At 43.8% G+C, this 20,961-nt stretch overlaps 1 long non-coding RNA gene across 1 annotated transcript in view; it reads right to left on the reverse strand.

Moving 5' to 3' along the window:
• Positions 1-8,706: 8,706 nt before the first annotated feature.
• Positions 8,707-20,961, reverse strand: part of LOC135316612 (uncharacterized) — a 32,142-nt gene continuing 19,887 nt past the window's right edge. Inside the window, exon 5 of the long non-coding RNA XR_010375873.1 lies at positions 8,707-9,933. This is a non-coding gene — a long non-coding RNA (uncharacterized LOC135316612). The remainder of the gene's footprint in view (positions 9,934-20,961) is intronic.

A 20,961-nucleotide genomic window follows, 5' to 3' on the forward strand; every position in this document is an offset into this window, starting at 1 on the left:
TGTAAACAGCTGGAAAGATTCATAAGACCAAATGTTTCTTCTTACTGTCACGGTACAAAAAGTTAAGAATCTCTTCCAAATCCAGATTTTCTCTTGGATTCTACAGCTGCTGAGTCTATTTGTTTTATGTATTTTTTATAATCTGAATTGCTCTTATGCAAAGACATCATTTTAATTCATTTAGAACAAAATCTCTCCCTCTTCCCTTTATGACAGGGTCGCATTGTCTTTGGGGGAAAGCAGCCCACCCCAGCACATCGTGCTATTCTCTTCAGCACCTCCTGTTGGGTGCAGTTAGACTGGTCTCTTCAGATATATCCCACCATTTAACCTACAGCCTGTGGCTGAATTGGAGATCAATGAGTCCCTCATAACAGCTGCTGCTGGACGAGATGTAAACCAGCCACTGTCTTTCTGCCTTATTCTCTCTGTATCATTCCATCAGCACTCAGTGCTGTCTGAGAACAAGGCTTTGATCAAACTAGTAGTTTCCCTTCCAGACATCATCATGATCCATATCCAACTATCCTTCAGCAGGGCAGGCTCCAACACCCCTTATTAGTAGCTTTGTATTTGCAGAATTGTGGCAAGTACAGGCTGGATGAGAAGTTGCATGTTTAATATAATCTAAATAACTGAGCAAGTACTGGATTTAGTTTAGTTTACAGATTGGTAATTCCCAATTCTATTACCCTTCTTCATCATTGCCTCTCCTGACACCCTAATCAACAGAGGTAATCCAGTCACATTTCTGATACTAAAGCAAGTTACAAACAAATACAAGAATCAGATATAAAGGCAGGTATAACCTTACCTGTCTGTGAAATGCAGCCACATCTGGAGTGCAGTACGGCAGAAGTTCAACAGAGCATGGCAAAACCGTGGTCCAGTGCATCTACAAGGGAAAGGAAGAATGTGATTAACATGTTGTCCTGTACCAACTCTAAATCAGTTAACAGGTTTGTTTTTTTTTAAATAGGCATATCTGTATTTTTGCAGCTTATGTATGAGGGCACAGTAGGAGTGAGAGGACTTGTCTGAGGTTATCAGCAAGTGATCCAACAGTAGTTAGAAGTAGAATCTAGAATTAAGGAGCAACACAGCATTGTCCATTTTTACAGCACCCCTGCTCAGTTATGCTTAAGACTACCATGAGATCTTTAACAACCAGGGATGACCAGAAGGTCACCCAAATAAGCTTGTAGAAGCTGTTGTAACTAATAACCAACACAAGTTTCCATGGTGAGGATTATAAGATAGCCACCTTTTCTTATACTAGCAGATCTCTGCCCTGCTGATGAACACAAAGCCTACCTGCACCTGAGGCCAGGGCACGGCAGCAGATTTTGAGGTGTCAGTGTACTCTACATGTGTTCTCATTCTTGGGGAAAATGTTCATGATTATTTCATTTTGTGGCAGTAATGGAAAATACATTTTAGTGCTTGTGTTCTGCATTTGCAATTCATGTTCCCATACATGATTACATTAAGTCTGTGTTCTGTCATTTTTGATGAATGTAGCTTGTTTTCTGTAAAAAACAGACTCTGGGATGGAAAGTGACAGAAGTGAAGCTGTAACAAAGGATGATCAATTTTTTATGGCCAGCACCAAATGCAGGGGAAGTCCCTAAATGTCTCTCTGAAGCTGGGGACCCTTCAGTCACGGGCTGAAGTATGACCCATTCCTGTCACCATATTGCTGCTGGCAGTCACAGGGCAACAGTGGCTAATACTGCTTTCTTCTTTTGCCAAAGTTGATAAACTAGCTTTTCATTAATAGGTCAGTGGCTGAGAGCAATTTGGCTTCTGCAAACAAGCGTACACAGGTAAAAAGCAAGCAGCATGGCAAGCAGCAGTGGGCGGGTTTGATTCCCTTATTAGTACAGTAACATCTATGATCCTCAGATACATTGTGCTGAATAATGAACACAGACCCTGGAGGAGGGGCTGTCTCACCCAAAGTCAAAAAGCAAAGAAACAGGAGGAGTAAAAAAGGCATGAAGAAGAGAAGTGATTTACTTGGAAATAACTGTTGGAGGGTCTATTGGAGGTTATCAGGATAGCTGCACTAAAGGTGACAGCCCAAAGGACTTAACTTCCCAGTGACTTCAGACTGGAAAACCAGAGTAGTGCAAGTCAGGCATTCTGCTGGAGGTTTTAGCTGATCTTGTTCAGACTGAGACGCCGAGTAAGAAAAATTGATCCCATATATTTGTAGGGATAAAGGCTTCTATCTTGTGTGTTGTTTTTGTTCAGACAGTCGTGAGTCAGTTCTTGATCTCTGACACTCACCAGTAACCACCCTGAAGTTGGGGAACTGACACTCGAGTTCTCCTGCTTCATAAAAGCTGAGAATAAGGCCTCTTGACACACAACTTGAGCTTATTCTGCTGTTCAAAATTCTTACTCGGGCTACAGTGGAAGAAGTTGCAGGGCTGCTGGGTTTGCTTCTGGTCCCCCTCCCCCAGGACATGTGCTCACCATAAGCAGATGGTTTCAGAGATTAAGTTCTAAGGAGGCATTAGCAAGAATATCTGCACACAGTGCCCCAGCAGCTGCCTGTGCTCACACCTGTTCTAAGTTTCACAGCTTTCAAAGAATCAGTGTTCAAGGCTTTTTTGCCTTTTCCTTGTTTGGAAAATAGAAGCTTTCAGGGCAAACACAGAGTCGGTCAGGGTTTTTTTCCCTTTGCAAACAGATTCACTAGAGCTGCACCTCAGTCCAGATTTTTGGCTATCATAGCCAGGTTCTGAAAGAGAATCAAGCTATCTCCCTAATCCCAAAATTACAATAACAAGGAGAGCTGCAGTTTAGGTAGGAGTCAAAAGCCCTTATCACAGGAAAGGGAACTCACAACTGTTTGTTACCTTGAAATAGTAAAAAAATCCTTGAATCACAACTGAAAGACCAAGGGACCTACCCTTCACACTTCATTTTTTATTTGGCCATGTTTCTTCTGATCATGAAATTTAATTCAGACAGATCAACAAGAAAAATGGCAGCAGGTAGCATTCAGGGATATAACAGTGGTCTCCAGCTGCTGGGCACACAGTTAAAGTAACTCTAGGCTCTGCACTGCTGAGGCTGGTGTCTTGTGACATGTGACGTCACTAAATGAAGCTGGAGGTGCTGAGCTTGGGTCATGTTTTGCAGGAAACACCAAAGGGATCTTCCTTCATAAGGGGAATTTAGGCACAATGTAATCTGGCAGCTGGAAATGCAGCCAATCCATGTAAGTAACAAAAAAATCATCAGCAAAGCAACCATGCCAGAATGTCTCCTTGTTTAGCCATGCTCTCCAGTTGCTTGCCATCAAAAAACTGGGTATTTCACAGCCTACTGTAGCATCCAAGTTGCCACACCACAGACAGTAAAAAAAATATATATACATGCACACATATACAATAATGAACATTTGATCCATTCATGTGTACCTGATTGTGGGAAGCTAGATGAGTAGCCCTCCTTGAGTGTTCCTGATGTATAAATAGAATTCCTAGTGCATATAAGCACTTACTAATGCACCTAGCACTCCTTAGAGCTGAGGCGTTTATGTGCTTGGATGCACGTGCTCATTACTATTGCAGTTCATATGTCAGTCCATGCGATCCTCTGTATGGTAGAACTGCATGTTGTCTCCTGTTCTGATAACTGAAGCAACAGTCTGACAACATTCAAAAACCCGATCTGTTGAGTAGTGGTGAGTCTCTATCACCACATTTGGAATCCAAGACGTTTATCCAGGTGATCCATAGCCTTTTTCTCTGGTCTAGTGTGTAACCCCCACCCTTTTCTATACAGCCAGCAGGAATGGCCTTAAGTCTTCACTCCCTCTCCTAGGCAACATGACCCAGTGAGGTTTAAACATGAAGGGGGTGCTATTGGTAGCCAAAAACATTCCAGGCAAAGGCATAAGCATCAAATAAGGAAAAAAAAAAAAAGGGGGTAGAAGCAGCAGATAGAAATGGGACAAAAGAGAGGGGGCTAGCACAGGAAACCAGAAGGAAAGCAAAAGGTTCAGAGAGGAGGTGAAGAAATTTAGACTTCACAGCCAGAAGAAAGGAATGAACGAGGAGAGGACAAAAATGGTCAAAGACACCCCTTGCTTGCCCATGGCATCGTGCCACTCTGCTATCCCACTGGTCCAAACACTCTGCGCTGCTCTGCCAGCAGCGCTCACTGCTCATTAGCAACGTGCCATCTGCCTCCACCACCGCCAAGGCACCAACCTCGGCAATCAATACAGATCTGTTGGTGACACCTGTTGGGACGGTCCACAGATACCAGTGGCTTTTCACCGCGCGCACTTGTTTTAAACAATGCTCAGCTGGTACCCGCGAGTGCCGGGCCGACCCCCGCACCCTGCCACCCTCCCCACCGTGCAGAGTGGGGGTGCCGGGCGGCCCCCCCCCCCCCGCCCGCCGCAAGGCCCGGGCGCCACCTGCAGGCGGCGGGACCTCCGCCCCGCCCCCGGCCCGCCCAGCCCTCCAGGCCCGGGGCCCACCTGCCCGGTAGTTTGCGAGAGCCAAACTCACCCCTTCCATCTGCTGCAACAGGAAGGTGGTCCTGAAGACAGAACCATGGGTTAGAACGTGAGCAGCATCGGGTATCTCGGAGACACCAAAAAATAAATGGAAAAGCACGACCACGTTGGGCAGCACAGGAGATTCCTGCTGCTGGGTCACATGTGACCAAGCAGGGTCTGCGAGTGGGCAAACGTGCAAAAGCCTTAATACCTTTTGCTGTCAGTTTTTCCCTGGCTGCCTGACCCACTCTTCTCATGCCTTTCCAGGAGCTGCTGGGGCTCTTCTGGGATTTGCACCTCTATCTGCAAGTGCACAGCTGCCCCTCATCGAGGCGTGCGTTCCCCCAACAGCTTCTACTAAGCTGAAGTGCCATATGCCAGTGGCCCTCAACAGTGCCAATGCTCCATTCCCAAACAGTCAGATCCAGGTGCTGCTTAACACTGTTTCTATACATTTGAAGGAGGAATCCACAAAAAACTGGCAAAATCCATGGAATGAACCACACTTGCCATACAGACGCTGTTCCCTTCAGATAATATTTTGCTTCTACTCTTTGACACTTTGGAGAAGCTCAGAAACATTTATAGATTTAAAAAAAAAATAAATCTTTAAAACTCCAGAAGCACCCACATAATTGTCACAATAGTCTTCCCTTCCCTCCCTGTTACTTTAAGAGAATTCTGCTATCCCTTCCTTCCCTCACTATTAAACAGATGATGGACAATGTTTGGTATCAGGATTACAAACATATTTTTTAGACCAACATAAGAGCTAGACAAGGCAGGTCTAGCACTGTTAGAGGAGAGGTGAAAGTAGTTCCTGCTAAGTAAGGGAAGAAATGCCTGTCTTCCCCTCCCACAGACCTTCACATCGCAATGGCTTGGCACACAGAACAGTTACGTGACATCTTGGTTAGACTTTTCTACCATTGATGACTACTGTTTTATCCACTCATAGGACTTTACAGCTTTGGTTGTGATCCTGAGGCAGCAGGAGCCGATGCTTTGCCAGATGAGTGAGATAAAAAACTAGTTCCAATGCAACAGTGTAAACTTCTTCAGAAAACAGTCCTAACGAATTTAGGTGAAATATAGAATATAAGCAAAAACCCAGTCAGGTATAGTGTGGCCTGAAGGAGTTCTGGACACTCAATTAGGAATCATAAAGGTTAGCAATCCCTGCTCATCCCTGCAAACCTCTGCCCTCCCTCCACCAGGGAGTGTACCAGGGAGTACACTGTTAGCCACGCCACGCTTTGATCCCTTGCCAGCTGCAACTCCCGTCCCCGCGTGGCACTTTATGAAGCATTGTGCTCTGTGTGACACTGCCAGCATCACCCAGCGACATGACTATGTCCTCTCCATTACACACTCCTCTCCTTGTCTATTGACCATTTCCTCACATCTGATAGCAACGCGTTCAACAAAACTGGCAAGCTGCTCTTAGTACCAGCAGAGTCAATTCCACACCAATGCCATCAAGATCTATTGCTCTCTTAAGATGTTAGAGCTATTATTTTAGATTCTGATGCTAGATCCTTTTTACCTCCCTCTCCATCACGGCCTCTGAGGATGCTGGCGGGAGAGAGGAAATGGCCATAAAGCTTGGGCAGAGGCTCCAGCATTAGAAACCCAAGGACCAGCTCCCAGTTTTGCCACTGTGGCTCTACCATCATTACTTCACCCACCAGTGCCTCAGTTTCCCCATCTGTAAAATGAGGATAATGATAATGACCTACCTCAGAGGGTGTGGTTTTCAGATGGGTTAGCGACCAGCACTACAGAAACCCCCCTACCAATAAATAACCCAGCCTGGCACTGAAGGAACCAAGGGCACCGCATCTTCCCCTCACTGATCCCGCTAAGGAGAAAACTGCTTGCCAGAGCTCTCCTGCCTGCGACTGCGCAAATGTCCAGCCAGCTCCATCCTCATCGAACCATCCTGCGTCTATTTGATAAAGACGAATATTGCTTTTTAAATAAATATAAAAACTCCGCTTCCTCCTTGGCGAGTTCATTTTGAGTCATTTTATCTCTTTCCTCCCCCTAGATTTTTCCCCAAATAATGTGATTAAGTGAGTCAGCGTTCTGCTTTCCCTGACAGCCTCTGGATTTAATTCAGTTTGAGGACTGTGACCTTTGACTCCTTTTTACTATACTAACCCAGCTAAGAGAACACTTAGCGATTTCTCCGCTTCCTACTGGGAGAGTATCTGGTGGGGGGTGAGGAGGGGGAGCAGGGGTGGAGGGGGGAGGAATAGAAACAAACTTTCACATAAAATTATGGTATATGGATAATTGAGAAGTTTAAAAACATGAATCTAATTGTGCCGTCCCTTGAGAAGCAGATATTGAGCCATCCTATAAAAGGCTTGGAGTATCCCAATGGTGATTTATTGCTAAATCCTAGTATTTTTCAATACATTATAGTTTTTAAATTGTGTTTAAATTGAGTGTAGAAGAGCAGAGGCCATTAGGAGATGCAGAAATGATGATTATATTTAAATATTCATGCACGCAGTACCTTATTATTGAATCTGAACACTAACAAAATCAATATTAAGTGCGGTTTGACATGAATTTATTTATGAATTTCGACTTTCTAAGTACTGTATTTTTTCACTCAAAAATTGTGAGTATAATGTAGTAATGATATCAAAACAGAGTGTCAGAGAGCATTAGCTGAGGAGGTTATAAACCTCCGTATTACAGGGCCCCATATCGCCCTCAAAAGTGCTTAGTGCACAAAACCAAAATGCTTTTTTTTTCTTTTTTTTTTTTTTTAAACACGTAAATACACACACACACAGAGTCACTCAGAAATAGGAAGGAAATTCTCTGTCGGAAATTGCACTGCAGTGGCTTTGATTGCTCTCCGAGCCCGCTTCAGGGACCAGGCAAACTGGGATTTGAAGACAGACAAACCTGAATGGAGTGCACTGGGCATGTGGTTTGTGGGGGCACTCTGGTGCTCTGAGGAGAAGCTGGCAAAAAGAGAACAGCCCATGAGCACAGGGTGTAGCCAGGGTCCCAGCCAGAAAGGAACCAAATATATTAGTCTCCACCAAGAACCCACAACTCCTGTCCTATTCAGCAGCACTGGATCAGTCGCATTGGGGTCCCAGAAAGCTATGCTAGTCAGAAGTATTCTCATACAGAAGATGGTACATTGTTCTCAGATCGGCTGGTAGGTCTGGTAGAAAAGGATGCCCCACTTCCCTTCATAAATGTAATGCCAGCAAAGAGAATGGAAACAGGTTGGGCGTCTCTATTCATAAGCAATGTGCAATATGGTGGGTACCTCAAGCAGTTTTCACTCAAAATGAAGTGAAGATGAGGAAACTGGCTAGATATCATCCCCCTTTATCCTCTCAAAAAAAATTATTTCCTATATTTTGCATGTTTCCTTTCTAAGGTGTTCATATCTCAAGCAGGACGCTCAGTAATCAAGTTGGAACTTCCCCAGGAAAGAAAGGCAGTTTTCAAAAGCTTGGCACTTGGTGACACTCATTTACCCATGATCATTTAATGGTAGCACTGCAGCCAGTCCCCCTGCTTCACTGACTCCTTGTCCTTTCAATTCAGACGTTGCTGTGCTATCACCATTGCCACCTGTGGAGGCCTGGTAGGTTTTTGATGGACCTATCACTCCCTCCTGCTTAAATGATCAAAGATTTCAGCTGTGGAGGATAGAATCCTTTTGGTAACAGGGAGGGGAAGAGGAATAATTCAAACTAAAGCCTTGACATAAGGGGACACAGTGGAAGGGTTTGTGCAGATCTATCTACAGATAAGTGATGTATATTAAAAGCTACTGCCCTTCCTTCCCCCACCAATTCATTTCAAATGTGAGAAGAGTTTTGAAGATTTATTTTTTATTGACAGGAATCTGGACTGCACCTTCCACATCCTGTATTGTGCATCCTCCTTTGAGTCCAGCCTTGGTTCAAAATATTATGCAGCCCACAGGAGGAGACACTCACCCCACTTTCCTCCTTTAGTATAAAACACTCCTTATCCTGGCATCACCCCCAATGGACAGGGCTATCCTTTCTGTTTGGGAGCCATATACCTACGAATGTCAGACTACTTCAGCTAAAATAAGACAACACAATTTTGGTAGCTCTCAGTCCAGTCCAGTTGATTGTCAGAAGCCTACCAGAGGCAGTAATAGATACCATGGTAGCAGGCTCTTCCGAGTCTTTGCTCTCTGTAGAGACTGATACAGGAAGAAAAATAGTTTGATCAAAGAGAAACATAATTCATTTTTCTCTTTAATTTCCAACCATGAACAGGAACCAATATTTACTGAATCCAATGCAAAGCCATACTGCTTTCAGTAATACCAAGGGCCAGATATTCAAAGGGTTAGTACTTAAGAGAGCTCAAGCATTTCATTTGGAGCAGATTGTGAAAGAGGACAGCCCAACATACTCATAGTTTTCTCAGGTCTCTAACATATCAGGGGTTGGCAAGCAAAAGCCAGGATGCCAAGCAAACTGTACAATACAGGAATGGTGCTGCAGTCCTAAGGAAAATCTCTTCTGTTAGGAAGTCTTCTTGGTAAACCCCTCAGCAAGTTGAACAGCATTCTGCAAAGTATAAGCTGAAGACAATACATCCCTGGAAGTCCTTTTCAGATGCAGAATTTCTGCTCAGATTAATCTTTCCTCCCTCCTTATTCTGAGGCTTGCCTCTCTCTTCTCTGCTCATGCTAGCATTTCCCAGTACAGCCTGCCAGGCTCTTAATGGATTGGCACCATTCTTCAGGGACTGGAATTGACACAGAAACCCGTCTAAAGTATCCCCACTTGGAAGGGGTTTGATCATGGAGCACTGACATGATGGCAGATCACACTGCATACGCAGAGGCCGCATGCGACAGGGCAAGCAGCAGCAAAAACATCACTCATTAAAATTAATTCCTTTCTCATTTTCATCTTAAAAGGAATGCTCAGATTTAGTGGTCTCAGCTGAGTCTCTGATGGATAGAGGTCTGCATTAACAGAGCCCAGCATACCCAGTTTGACTTGGTTTATACTCTGCAGAATGGATTAATTCAGTGACTTTTCCATGAGTAAGAACTAGTGGAAGAGTCCAAGAGTAGGGGACAGCATTGGAAAAGACTTCTTGGGTCACTTGGTGAAGTCCGTATTACCACATGCATCCACACTGTATTATCTCTTCGTTAAACCCAAAGTGAAGCTGTAGGATTCCGGGAACCACATAGCCCTGTAGAAATCTTATAATCTGAAAGGTTCAGGACCTCTCAGTTTGACAAGGAGCCCAAGCAGCAATAGCACCTGGATGTCAGAAGCTGAAGCCTTGATCAAAATCAGGGAATCACAGTACTGAAAACAGCAAAAATGAACAAGACAGATGTCTCCCTTTCAATCATGTTTGCAAGACTGGAGAAAAAGGAAAAAAATGCAGTTTATAAGTGCAATGCACAGAACAAGTGATGTGCCCAAGGTCATGAATCTTGCAACAGAGTTTGGAATCAAGACTGGAAAGCGCATGTGCCAATATACTGCCTTAACCACAAGATCTTGTTCCTGAACTCAAAAATATACCCTTGGTAAGTATAAAGGGCACTCAGGAACATTCAGCAGCCAAACTTACTCTAAGCTTTTGTAAAAATAGTGAGGTCTTAACTGCACTAGGGCTTCCATCAGTGCTACCTTCTGTGGTTAAGGACAGGACAGTTTAGATGCCTTGGGAGAGGACACCAGGGCAGAGTGTCACTGGCCTGGCCCAGGTACAGCAATTCCACATTTCTCACGAGATCTCCTTCCCTGAAATGCTGAACACCATATTGGAAACTCTGCACACAAGAGATGTCTAATGCTGGCATTATTTCTAACACTAACAACTCGTTAAGTTTTTCCACTATGCATCTGTATCAATATTTTAACACAACTGTTACAAGGAAAATTGCTTTTTTTTGTGTGTCTGTGTCTCCTCCCTCCCCTACTCTCTCATTAAATCAGCATGACAGATTTTAGCCTATTCCATAACTAAGTGAATATCTCGGAAATTTAAAATCCCCAAAGCACAGTGACGGGTTCTGAAAGCTTTCCAGTGGTACAGAGTATGAACAAACTCAATGGGCTTCGATCGTTCCCTCCCCTTATTGTAACTACATGCAGGCTGCTGTAAGAGTGCTCAAAAAGAAAGGATCAACCCAAATCTCAATGGGAGATAAAGAACACAATGCACAACTTACAAACATGGGTTTCAGCAGTGTGACCACAACAGGACTAATATCTCAGGTCAGATAATCTACATCAGTGTAACACCACCATCGAGTTTGATCTGATAATTTACAGCTGGCTCAACTTGGTTTAAGAGGCAACAGGAGGAACGGGGCAAGGGGGGATCCATTACACTAAAATGGGCACTAGACATCAGGATATGGATTGTGCAATCTATAGATGGAAAAGGAGTAAAAAGGTCCCATCCAGATCAGTTCCCAATATGTGCAGACCAGCCATTTACTGGTATTTGGAGATATGACTAAAATGCATTAATGAAAGATAATTACCTCAGAACATCAGCATAGACAAAATGGTCTGTAGTGGGGGCAACAAGCAGAGTATTCTCAAGCAGAGCCAAGGGGAGGAAAAAAAATCATTCATCAGGGAACTGATAAGAAAACCCCAAGAAGAAATTGGAGGTCTTTGACATGGAACATTCACCAGCATTTTTAAGGGGGGTGTGTGTGTGTGAAGAAAGTGCTATCACCAAGGAAAAAACCAAACCCTCTTTTCCAGTAAATCGATGTATTTTGCTCTAATTTTATTAGGAATATAAAAGGAGCCTTTAGAAAAGTGCTTAGAGAGCAGAAAGAAAAAAAGAAGAGATAGGGAAGGCTAGCAGTGGAAACATTAGTCTGTCTGTATTAGGAATCCCATACTCACATTTTATTGTTACTGTCAGGATGCAAAAAGCAGCGCTTAAAACAAAATAATACATAATGTATTACAGGGGCATAAACATCAGCAGTCATTTTTATTTTAAAAAGAAAATGCAAAAAAAATATGGAGATAGCTTGCAAGTGAGGGATCCAAGGCGCAGCATTTATATCTGTGTCCACTGAGATAATCAAAAAGGTATTAGAGCAGCTGATGGAACAGGGTACCACAAAGGACTCCTCAGCAGTTTACCACTGTTCTCATTACAAGGTGCCTGTGGAAGCTCGTTCGAAGAAATCATGGGGTCAGTTTTTAGGTTGGGTGGGAATTTACTCCAACTCTAAAGAAGGGATGATATTTAGGGAAATAAACCCATACTTTTGAATGAGTAGTAAAGAAAATGGGTTTTGAACATTTGTGCACTTTTTAGGAGTGAAAGGGTAGGGGGGGAGAGAGAGACGAAAAAAGCAGAAATAAGGAGTCACTTATGTTTTCCATCGTTCCCTTTTCAACCATTACTTTTCTGTCATGCTTGCCTTATCTATGTTGACTTCTGCTTTTTTAGAGTTAGTGCTCTCAGTCTCTGCACAGCACACCTTAACCTCAGAGTCTAAATCCAGCATCTCTTGTCACTGCCATAATATAAATAAACATATATTTTTTTATAATAATATTTTAAAACTTCATAACAGCTGCCTGGCACAGGAGCAAGCAATGCAAGTGCCACCTGTCTTGCTTGATGGGACTACTGGGGGGAAGGAGGGGTGCTGCTGCAGGAAGGACCCTCCCTTCCACAAACTCCACTTGTCAAATTCCTTCTCCTGCATGTTGGGTGTTTGCATTAGTCTTACCATTTCCTTCAGGTATCCGCCTACTCACAGGGCTTATATCTTAGGGTCAGCTTCCAGCAGAGACTGCCCCCTATTCAGTGGGTTTCTTTCCTACCTCCTGTTAGCTACACTCTTGCTGCCTCACTTCCCATCCCCACAGCTTCACTGGCAGGGCTAAGTCCTGCCACTGCTTGGTCTCCTCCACCATGCAAACTGCACAGCTGGCCCCACCTTCCACTGCCTGGTTCCAACACTATCTGCTCACTGGGAAGAGGGAACTCCTTTTCTCTTGGGAAGTTTCTAGAGCCACACCTGCTTCTGAGAGCAGTCACTAAAGACTGGAATGCAAAGAACACCAGGTGAGTAACAGTGGAAAGTGCAGGTGAGATGCAATGAAGCAGCATTGCAAGGGGAATACTTGGGGGAATGAAAGGGATTTTAAATACAGAAAATATCCCCTTTAAATATTTCAGCAATAACTGGATCCTCCTCTTTCAAAAAACCCAGCTTTTCCCTCTCATTCCCTGTGATTCTCTGAAGGCCTCAGGGGGTACTCGATCCCCCTGTCTCCCTATGTGGTTGTACTGCTTTTGTCACAACCTCTGCACGCTAACATGGCACAGCCACTGTTTGCTGATGGGATGATGTCGAGAGGATGTGACTGCTGGTGGCCTGAATGGGGAGTCATTTGGAGGACAGGGAAAGAAGATAAGGGATGCAAATTGGCCAGTGGGCTTGGAGGAGGCAGGTAAGAAATGAGATAGGCAGAAAATAGAGAAAAGACAAGCAAGTTCAGGAGTGGAACAAGATTAGGAAAAATAGGAAGGGGGAACGCAATGATCTGGCTTTTTAACTGCCCGTCACAGTAAACTACTATGTATACATCTCTCAAAGCAAAAACAGGTGTTAAAAAAACCCAAGAAATCAAACTTGCTCTGTTTGCTCATTTCAAATGATCTGGAAAACAAGGGTCTGCTCCAGGAGCCAGGAATTATTCGCAAAGTTTAGAAATCCCTTAAGGAAGTGATATGCAACAGAAATAGATGCATTAAGGAGTTCTACAGTTCTGGAGGACTTGCTCTCAAGAATTGGAGAGGAGTTAACATCTAAAACTGGGTTTCCTCCCCAGCTGTGTTAGTTACTTCACTTCTCAGCACCCGCGATTAGCTACAATGTTTAACTGCTTCACCAAAATAAATAAGAATATCTTTCCTAAAAAGAGGACTCTGGAGATGATCAGGATTAGTGGGACTCAGCAGTGTGTTTATCTTTTATACAAGCACAGGTGTATGGAATTTGCTGATTTCAGGTAGTCTTAGAGGATACTAGTTCCTAAAATGAAAATAATTGCATGCATGCTAGAATTCGCTGCTTGGAAGAGAACTTAGGATGGTAAATCAGAGCAAAGATACACTGATGGAACTAAGTAAGCAGCCGTGTTGCTGGACAGGACTGCTTTATGCGAAGCTGCTTCAGGTCAGGCCTGGAGGGCACAGAGCTGTGCAGAGAAGAGCTCATTGTGCACCTGTTTGGATAGCCCTTGCAGTCTCCTTCCTCTCAATAAAATCATACTGGTTAAAGAAAAACAGAAAGAAAAAAGGAAATCTCACAGAAAAAAAATATTAATTGCACAGCTTGTGAAAATTTTGCCCAAAACACATGGCCCAGAAGATAATCTTCCTCTCCCTCCCCTCATGCCAGCTCGTTTCTGTGACATCTTTCCACTTCATAAATCTCTTCCTTGATTGAGAGGCAGATCTGGGAAACAGCCCCTGGGGGAAACAGTTCCTGAAAAGCCTGCGTACCAAGCCAGAGACATCTTCTCATTGAGGTACAAAGCAAGTAAAGGCCTCATACTCATTGCAACTGCACGAGGGTTCTTGGCACCATCTAGTGCCAAGAAAAGAGACTACGGAAATCACGCTGGAGAGGAGAGGTGCTGGAAGAAAACATGGAGAATCTGCTTGGGTGGTAGGGGCAGCTCTGCTAGCACAAGGTGGCCAAAGTAAGTGCATGCCATCTCCCAATGCTCTTTGTACAGTGGATTCTTCCTTGTAGCAAACAAGCTAGAGGAAATGCTACCTAATATAGGGAAATAATTATAGAATCTACCTGGAGGGCATTATCTGCTGTCCTTAGCGGCAGCTTTGGTACAACAGCTGGGGCATGAATGCCAGTGATGTATACCTTCCCTACTGTCCTGCAGACAGCAGTTGGATGGCCAGTGACGGCTTCCAGACCACATGCCAAAGTCTGGAACCCTCCAAGGAATCCTGAAACCCTGAAGCTGCAAATGAAGTTCCATTAAAGGAATATGGAAGACAGCATAAGGTAATATCAAGGACATTGACTGTATGAAAATGGATCTGACAGAGGGTGTAACTATCGCGTTACGAGCAAAGGAAAGTCATTCATCAGAGTGCATTACTCATCCACTTCCCTCTTCTCCTGTACAGCAAGAATAGTAAACTGTTGCCCAACTTACACAAAACAATCAGCATTTAAAACAAAACAATGCTTCGCAGTTTTCCTGAAGCCACCTCCCTTCCTGTCCAGGCACATCATCTTTCATCATTCCTGAGCAAAGCCATCACCACTGGGCACATGGAACTGCAACGATCCTGAGCCTGAGTACTGAATCTCCAAGAAAGTTATCACCTGGAAAAGGCTACTGGCTTGTGATATTGACAAATTGGGGCACATGTGCTTTGGAAGATGACAAGCATCACTCCTGTCTTCAGTCCTCAAAAAGCAAGTGAAGGAATCAATGAACTATCCAGGAGTAATGTTCTCAAATCAACTCAGCTCTTCATCTTTCTAAGGGAAGCAAGCCAAGGACCATGCTGAAACCTTAACCACAGGGCTCAGCCACTCTGTGGACACTAAAGATGCCAGGGCAGTTTCCCAAAAAGCAGGTGTTAGCTTTGGCATCCTTGGCCAATATTTATGTTCCTCCTTGCTGTTACAAGCAGCCTCTCCATGCAGTTAAGAGCTAGATCCCCAGGGGAATGTAGGCACCTAGTTCCAATTTCCTTGGGAATAAGATGTCTCTGTACCTCTGAACTTGGACTACAGCGCTTCAGGATCCCTGACAGGAAAATGGGTGTGGGAAAGTTTAAAGCCCATTTCTACCCTGTCTTGAAATTCGTGTTATTCATTCCATATAAAGCAGTTCTGAAAAGCTCCCAAGCCAAAACTCGCTGCTTGCACAACAGGGCAATGATTTACATTCACTTTGCTAGGGTGCAAATGATACCTCGTGGTGCAAGGAAGCAACAGGGATCCAGACCTTGTGACAGTTAAATGAGAAATCGCTGCCATGGCAGTGGATCAGACAATGCGGGTACAATCCTGTTACCTGCAATGCTCAACACTGGAAATGTGCAGCACAGTGCAACAGCATCCCTTCTGCAGTCCTGTCTCCTTTAAAGACATGGACACATGCAGTCTTAAAGTGCTTTAAGCAGCTAATTAGGGTGTCTTCCCCTCCTTTATCCCACAAGATGATAATTGCATTATAAAAATGAATATGTAACTAAGCAGAAACCACAGGAACAGTGATGGCAGAAAAGGAGATGAAACCAGCAGCAGCCTCACTCCACAGTCACAGGTGGAAGCCCTCACATTAGAGAGACTAGCGCTCCAGTGCGGTTTCTATAGCTGTGGGGAGGAAAACCTCGAAAAAGCCCCACATCATTTAGAGTCACAAGAGTCAGCGAATGGTTTAGTGCTTAAACAATCGATGTCAGGAAGAGAGAAGATCCGTGAGAGTGTGTCCGCCTCTTGCTCTCCCTGCATACATCTCCCCAGAATGTCTACAGTCATCAGGGTAATTTAGAGAGAAAAAAAAAAAAAAAGACAGTCTTGGCTTGGCCTAACTGGGGCTATCACTGTAATTGTGGAAGGAAGTGAGAACATACCAGCAGGGCCCCAGGGAGTAAAGAGCAAAGTGAGGGGAATGGAGACTGTATTTGTGGGACCCTGTGAAGCTGAAGAAGTGTCAGAGAGCAGCACAGTGATGCCTGAGGGTGGAGCAGAGCTAAGGCAGTTAGATCCTCCTGAGACAGCAAATAGCAAAGGATCTGGGTTTGGAGCACACTCCCAGCTAGCACACTCTTGGGTTCCCTCAGTGGCTGACACCATGGGTGACCAGGTAACTGGGCACATTCTCTATACATTTAAAAAGAGAGGTATCATTGTAAACAGCTGCAGGGATGATAAATATCTTTAGGCTTTCAGACAGGAAAGGGGGGGACTCTTCCTACCGCCAGATCTTCACTGCCCCCTGCGGTACACAGGCAGCCTCTATTCTGCCAGTCCATTCTTCCACATCCAGTGCATTATTATGAACCCTCCAGCACACACAGCTAATTAGGGAAAATATCCTTTCTAGCAATTTAAATGATTTTGGCATTTTCAGGAGGGCACATGTAATATTCAAATTACTTCCACTCTGCACTGCCTTGTCTTGCCTGGCTCATCTTCCCAGGTGAATTTGTAGTCTCTGAAATGCTCTAATTTCCCACACAAGCCATGTCAAATATAATTTTGGTGCAAAGTTGGTAATTATACGTAACATCAGTCTGATGTTAAAAACACTGAAAAATTTAGCAAGAAGAGACGAATGGAGAGACACAAGTCTGAGACCAACGAACGAAAGGCGTGCAGCCCCCTTAGTATTTGTGCTCGTTAATTAATAATAGCATGTTTTCAGGAACTGAAAGGATGTGTTTCCTGAACTGACTGGAATTCATTTATGTCCCAATTACATTGTCTCAGTGAAGAACTTCGGTCAGGTCTCGCTGAAGAGCCGTAGCTAAACCAAAAGCAAAATCCAGACTCCCCACTGAAGCCCATCACACTTGCAAGGATATGTAAAGGAGCAGAAATCTCACCCTTGGGCTCAAACCCAGAGATTGTCTCCTCCTCTGCCACCCTCTGCTGCAAAACCTTCTGGAAGTAGTCAAACAGATTTGCATCAGTGAGTCACCAAGTGTATGGATATGTATTAGAATAAGTATAATTATAAATGCTGGCCCCAAAGTATTGGGCAAACATTTTAACAGACTTGTTCCTTGGCTCAAAAGAGAAGAATTAACATGAAGAGTGAATTATCTGACCTCATCGTCAACTCTTCCCCAAGGACGCCTGCTCTGCCTATTTCAAGGAGCATCCCAACTCAGCTTGCTTTTTGACACCATTATCCCAGCACACTGGCTGCACGTCAAAAACAGTTGAGAATCCCTGAGTTAACGCATTCCACTCTAAAATCCATGCCTGCAATAACTGCTGGGAACCACAGAGCCATTTGCTCTGAAATTGTTGTTCCTAGTAATCTATTTGTGGTGTTAGTACATTATGGAAGGGAAAACCCAGGTATTTCATCATCAGTGTTTGAACAGCAGTTTTTGCCTCATGTGAGAACATGGACCACTGCTGGGAAGGAAGGCTTGTTCCATTTTGATCCCAAAGGCTTTATGCCAACAGTCAAGAACCATAGTAAAAGGCCTGATCATGTAAGTAAATTCAGTACAGCCACGCAAGAGTTTGACTCCAAAGGATGATATGAGAGCCACTGAATAAAAGCTATTATTTCAGATGAATGAGGTTTCTGAAGACAGATGAAGCCTCAAACAGACTTGAAGCTCCTGAACATATGCAAACCCCACTTTTATCACATACTAGCCATTGTGTGTTTGTATACAGGGACTCAAGAGCTAGTCCTGAATTTCAGTCAGTGTTTAGCATGTCACAGCTTTCTTGGTCTTTCTTCAATCCCATATTTACGAAAAGGAAGAGACCCCTTGTTCTGGAGAATGAACACTCCCTGGCTTTGCAGCTCACTCCATCTACTCCCTTAAAATCAGTTCCAACTTCTCATACCCTTCCTCACCCTCTTGAGTTTGTGTTGCTAAATTAACAGTGGCTGGCTGTGCATAAACAGAAAATCCATCATGCTCAGACCACATGGGCCAGAGAAACCCAGAAACTTTCACCACAGCTTTTATGTGAAGAGATTAAAACAGAAGATCTATGCAGTTCCAAGCAAACAATGAGCAGGATAGGATTATGGATCCAGAAAGCATGATCCACAGTCCTGTTAAGAGCACTGTGTGTGGGTACTTTTTGCAGGGAGAGGGGAGAAGAGAGAAAGGGAAAGTTTGGAAGGGGTCTACAGAAGGTCAAGATTTACATCCTGAGCAAATATACATTGATGTTACCTAGCCAGGAATATGTTAGTCCTGGAGTAAACACTACCAATACTGCTATCAAAGCTTACTGCATTTATAAAAGTAGCAGCAAAACAAAACAACACACTTAGAAGGGGAAACACTTGGGTTTTTGCCAGACCTGCTGTGATCTCATCTGGAAGCAGTTGTACCCTATACACCGACCCTTTACTAAACATCCACATACTGCTTTATACTAAATGTATAGTTTACATTTGACAAAAAGGGGGCTTGAATTCTCAGCAAAACTCTTAGGAGGCATCTATCTAGCCTCTAAGAACAGCAGGACCTCAGGACCTCACACTATATATATATATCTATCTCTGTTCAGATAATTGTTTCATAATCAACCCATTGCAACACAACACTAGACACAGAATCTCTAACCCTTATCCACTGGCTGGAACACATCGAGAAGATGCATTTATACACTAATTAGATAATCACGCACATAAATAGAACCAATATGCCAGATACATTAATTTACTTGCCCATTCTAGAAAATCTAGCTTTGGCCCTTTTGATTTTTTTTACAGGATTCCTATCTCACTATCCAGTTGCTCGTTCTGCTCTCTGACTTATTCTGAGTTATCATGGGCTACTTCAGATACACTGTCTACAGCTTGCTGACATGAAGAATGCAGTTTTACCGAAGATATTGTGTCCACAACACAATGTTCACATAACTCATCAAATGCCTTCTACTGCTGCCTCAGTTTTGCCAAAACACTGCTGTGAGACCACACAGGAAACCGCATCAATAGACTCATCAGAAATAACCCTTTTCCCCAAAATGGGTTTACTTTAGCTTAGATGACTGAATTGCCTACCCAGTAGTCCCACAAATGTTCTGGGGGCACAACTATGAGGGTGGAATAGGGGCATGAAAAAGCAATGGAAAGCCTTAAGTTTCCCTTACTACTATGAAGGAGACAAGGACCTTCAGGAAAGCTGTTAGGAACATCTCAATACTAGGTTGAGCATGAAGGGTCCAATTAAACATTGCCATGGTCCTTGTCCAAACAGGCACGGTAGGCTACCGTGCCAATTTAGTAAGAAACCCGTATTCTAGCATAAGGACTTTTAATGTAACTGTGATTACTGACACCTCATATTAATAGATACTAAAATTTGGTTTTTAGACTGTGAATTCTTCAGAGCAAGTCCATGACTTTATACTTTTGTACGGTATCTATGGATAAACAACAGTGTGAAGTTGTGCTTTATGAAGCCCTTAAGACCCTCAGATAAACACAGATTTCTAAATATAAAGAGTGATTCTGCATGGCTTTTCCTTCTCTGTATGAAAGGATAATGTGCAAGAGGCAGAAGAATAGGAAAAGATTACCTTTGACCTCCAATTTCTTGAGAGCTAAGTAGCTTTCCTTGCCATTTTGAATCAGGTCCCCCTTTGTCTCCAATGGAAGGCCAGAATGTGGCGAGGTAGCTGGGCGAATAAATAGTTCCTTTGCTGCCATGGCAATGGTGCAAACAGACCAGAGCACATGACAAAGGAAGTTGTCATAAATCACAAGTTGGTCAATTCTGTTTAGTTTCCAAGCAAGGGTTATGCAAACTGGTTGGAAAGTGCCCCACTGAGGAGCCAATTTTCATTTTCTTCAGACAAGTATAACATTTTCTCTCTCTTTAGTACACTGTTTTGCAGATTATTTAATCTTCTCAACTTCAGACCCTGTTCCTCCCCAGGCCCGAAAGACTCTAATTTCAGAAACATCCCCTATTTCCATTTTCATCTGTGACTTAACAAGAAGTCAAATAGATCCAGGCTGGAGAAACTTGCTTACCTTCTGGGTTAATCCTTATCAAGGTTTCTGCAGGGTGAAGAACGAACATGAAATGCACGTTTTCAGAGACCACCCTCCCCTGTCCCACTGCACCTTCCAGCAAGAAGATGGTCTTTACAAGTCTGCAGCGCTTACTACTGTCTCACTGATGCACTCAGACAGTATTCTCTGTTGCAAATAGGAATTTCTGTGACTCGTATGCCTATAAAGTCATTCCTTTTGGGACTGAGACAACAAAATTGGGACTTTCTGCCCTTCACACTGGGGAATGAAACACCATGCAAACACCACCAGCAGCAAAATGAAATCCAGCTTGTTCTTTGACAGCTATTTTGGTTTTGTGGGCTATGATCATTGAAGTATCAGGGAAAGGGGGAGGAAGAGATTCTGCTCCATCATCTGAGAAGCTGAACCCTCAGCCTGCTTTATAAGGTACCCAGTTGGCAACACTCTCCCATGCCTGGCTCTGTTACTGTTTGGGGTGGCCAGCTAACAAAACTCCACTGCAAACCTTGCTGAGTCCTGTCAACACTGCATCTCATCTGGGCTAATGTAAACCAGAAACTCACCCTCCATCCCTGGGAGGGGTCAGATATAGTTGTAAAGCATGAGAGTGCTGACAGGGTCTCCAGCAACATGCTCCTGTGGTATCATTAG

Source organism: Phalacrocorax carbo, chromosome 20 (assembly GCF_963921805.1).
Source record: "Phalacrocorax carbo chromosome 20, bPhaCar2.1, whole genome shotgun sequence".
Taxonomy (NCBI): Eukaryota; Metazoa; Chordata; class Aves; order Suliformes; family Phalacrocoracidae; genus Phalacrocorax; species Phalacrocorax carbo.